A 4,024-nucleotide genomic window follows, 5' to 3' on the forward strand; every position below is an offset into this window, starting at 1 on the left:
TGTATAGGTTGGCAGGATGGCTGCTGAAATTAGATTTTGCAAAAACATGAAAATAAATAGGCAACTAGGAAGTCGCAACGAAGAAGGAAGTACTTCCAGGAAACTCAAAGTTGCTGCTGAATTAGGTTTTTTTTTTTTTTTTTTAATCCTTTGATGAAAACAGAATTTAATTCACCTCCATTTGTAGAAATCATAGAAATCTCAGCTTTTTCAATGTCATTATTGTCTTGACTTGCAATTAACTCAGCTGTTTCTACCCAATGGATATTAAAGAGGAATAGCAGGTGATGCTCTCTCTCTCTCTCTCTCTCTCTCTCTCTCTCTCTCAGTCTCCAGTTAAATCTTTTCACTTTTGGCCTGGAATGCATAAGAAAATGAAACTAAATGCAGCGTCATCCAGGGATGCTCTTCCTTAAAGGAGGCATGTTCAGGTCTGGGCGGTGCAGCCTTGTTGGCCCGTTCTGAGGTTGTCAACTTTGTAAGTTACACCGTGCGGCGCGTAAAAATAAAAATGTTGACTGACAGACTATAAATCTGTCATCGTCCCACCGTCGACTTGGCAAATTCCAGGCTTTTTCCCTTTTTGTTGTTCCAAGGCAGGGTCAACACAGAAGCCACATCGGTAACAGCTGTTCCAACTGTTTTAGTTTATTTCTAGAGCTCATTCATTCCTTTAGGTTGTTTAGATAAATGTTGAGAGGAAACAGGCATCTCCACTCCATCCTTCGTCTGTAGTGCGTTCTCAAAAATAGTCAGCTTAAGCTCGGGCAGTTCTCCAGAATTCAGTAACAGGCGAAGGCTGACAGCGACGGAGGGCTTACAAAAACACAACTGCCCAAAAATGTTGGTTAACAAAATCTTCAAACCAGTGCTCGAAAAGCAAAATGTGCTTTTCGTGTGTAGTATCACAGGTCTGGTTGGTTTCAACGGAGCAAAGGTTCAGCCTGGATCCAGTTCAGCAAATCTTAAATGGCACCAGTTCAAGAACCCACAGCAGTTTGGCGGGAACAGGCCTTCACTGATGAGAGCCTCTCTACATCTGGGTTAGCAGACGGCCTGCTGTTGCGTAGCGCGGCGGTCCGGACACAAGGACACCGGGGCTTTAAGATCCAGACTGGAGAGTGTCAAAGTAGATTTTTACTAATAAACGGCAGGTTTGATAATGAATGGCAGGCATTCATGACTGATGGATCCAGATCCATTCTTAATGTAGCGCGATTACTGCCATTTTCAAGGTTTTGGGGGGAGAAAAACCCCGGAGACCAGTGAGCTGTTGAGAAACACCAGCAGCCGAAGGCCGCTGGAAACCTCAAGGAATCCTGATCGTCAAGGCAGCGCGTCTGTAGGAGCTGGAGGGGCGTATGCCATTGAAGTGACACCTCATTTTTACAAGAGCAGTGGAGGTGAGCAGCTTAGGTTTGTTGTTCAGGATGGGAAAACAATCACTGTGTGCAGGGTAGTCAGGAGTGTGGAAGCTTAATGATCGGAAAATAATTATTTATTTATAATTGTTGGTTCTGTTTTTTGTTGGCAGGCATAGAGGAAATACATAGGGTTATGATGTCCTCGAAGTATGATTATATGAAAAAAAAAAAGTAATTTGTCTATTTTTATATTCTAAAGCCATACTGCTTGAGTGGTTAAATTTCAAAGACACTGATATTCACATAATGTGTGTGTGTGTGTGTGTGTGTGGGGGGGGGGGGTACATTGTTTTCCTGTGATTTAATAAACAGAGACAGGACTGATTGCCTTGCATATTTCAGGTTTGAATCCTAAATGAAGCGACTTTCTTAACAGAGGCCCGGGAAGGTTTTGAGTTTTGTTTTTCACCATTTCCTCTCAGCGTTGTTCTCACCACAACACAGGAATCACGAGAGAAGAACAAAACAAAACTGGAGGCACAACAAGAACCATGAAGTGAATCAGGATCTCCCTGTCCCGCGCTTGGCCACATGTAGAGCTCGTTACACTATGCATAACATCCAAATGCCATCAGGACAAATTCTGGGAGATTGTAATCCCGATTATTTCATGTGAACGAAAGAAGGCTTTCAATAAACCCATTAAAATAGGGACAAACTTAATTCTTAAAATCTATTGTCAGTTATATATAGGAGTTGGGAATAAGGATATTGAAGTTTTGCAATTAAGTGCAGATTTTGAGGTAATTGTACTTTCAGTTTTATTTAATGCTTCATTATTTAATGCTTCTACTTCATTTCAAAGGACAAAACTTAGAAGATGGTGCTCACCTGCTAAGAATACACTGATGTTCTCCACCTGCTTGTGAGTCTGTAACAGAGCTTGTGGGATGATGCTTTGTTGAGTTCTGCTGGGATCACTGCATTATTTGGAGACAACTTATCTGGACCTCCTCTGAAAACATGTTCATTCACACATTGTTTTTTTTGTTTTTTTTTTTTTAAATTTTGACAGAATTAAAAGGCTCCATTTTTAAGATAATGAGAAATATGAGATTATTAACTCAACTACAGAAAACTGTGTTCCGTTTCCTGGAAATTAGATCAGCAAATTTATCACAACAGGAATTTGAGCATCATTGAGGACATCTGGGGGGGGGGGGGCTTATGAGCACAGGCATTCCTAGCTTCCCAACATTTGAACATTCTTCTTATTTGTATTAAATCCTGCATACACTCATTGTTATCAGCTGGCTGAAACAAACTGCCAACACATCGTTGAATCATCATCCATTTATTAACGTTTAATGGCAACTGGCCAGTTCGCGCTCCTTTTACAAGTACAGCAAATACGGAGCGACAGTGATATGAAATCCCTGCTTTCCAGCCACCTTGCTTCTCCCCAAGTTTTGAAACTCGCTGTCGTTCCTGGCTGGGAAGAAAATACAGTCGATTATACTGAGCTTTTTCACTGAAAACAGCTGCTAGAATCAACGCTGATGAGAGTTGTCCAAAACACTGAGAATGTTGGCTGTAAAGCTATAAGCTCCAGGGAGCATAGAGTCCCGTGATAATTCATTCATTCAGATTACATTTCTTTATTTGAACGATGCAAAAACACTAAAAAGCACGGATAAAGATCCTCAAACACAAATGCATGACTGCATGAACATGCTCGAAGCCAAGCGAATCAGTCGGGACGGAAGATGACAAGATCTTTCACTTGGTGCTCTGCAGTCGCTGTTTTGACGTCACCTGCTCGCAGTTTTCTCCCTTAAAACTCAAATAACATCATAAGTAACTTTACATCCACAGGCCTCATGTTTGTTGCTCCACACATGTAAAATTTTGCTGAGGTTGAACAGGGACATTCAGAGGTTCTCTCTCCAATCCTCAGGATCAACTTCAATAAACTGCTGCTAGCAGAGATATCAAAGTCGGCAATTCTTCATCCATCATAAATGAACCCCTAATGATGACCTTTTCCACAGAAGGGTCACGTGATGGACGTGCAAGGAAATCAAGATGGAGCAGAAGAAACATTTCCTGCGCTGAAATCTGGAGGTATGCAGTCTGCATGTTTGTTGTAAACATGACACTACATGTGAATTCACTTATGTCCGTCCTCAAACATCCCCGGAAATCAGGCAAAGGACGGGATTAGATGCACTCAAGAGAAGAGACAACTCCAAAGATGAGAGTGAGTGAAGTCATCAGCTGCAGCAGAAATCCATCCCGCAGATTGTCCTCAGGGCAGCGGCGAGCATCTGAGCAGGAGTTTACCCACAAATGACTTCCAGCCCACTGATGACAATGACACTCAGTGAACTCCCCCATGTTACAATGAGAACAGACACATTTCCAGTCCCTTGATTTGGAATGCCAAGCTCTGTGGAGACTGAAAATATTTTCAAGTCCAGTTGAAAGGAAGACTGCCCTAAGATCAGATGAAACTATTCCACAACAAATGCCCCCAAAGTGACAAAAAACTCAATTTTTTCTCTTGTTAAACAAAATGTGGCATGTGGCAACCATCAGTCAGACTTTTGTTACATGTTTATGTGGCTACAAGGGGCTATTATTTGGCTATGAAGTTCCCT

The sequence above is a fragment of the Aulostomus chinensis genome, chromosome 7, assembly GCF_037954235.1.
Source record: "Aulostomus chinensis isolate RoL2024-O1b breed Wild chromosome 7, RoL_Achi_v1.0, whole genome shotgun sequence".
NCBI classification, from domain to species: Eukaryota; Metazoa; Chordata; class Actinopteri; order Syngnathiformes; family Aulostomidae; genus Aulostomus; species Aulostomus chinensis.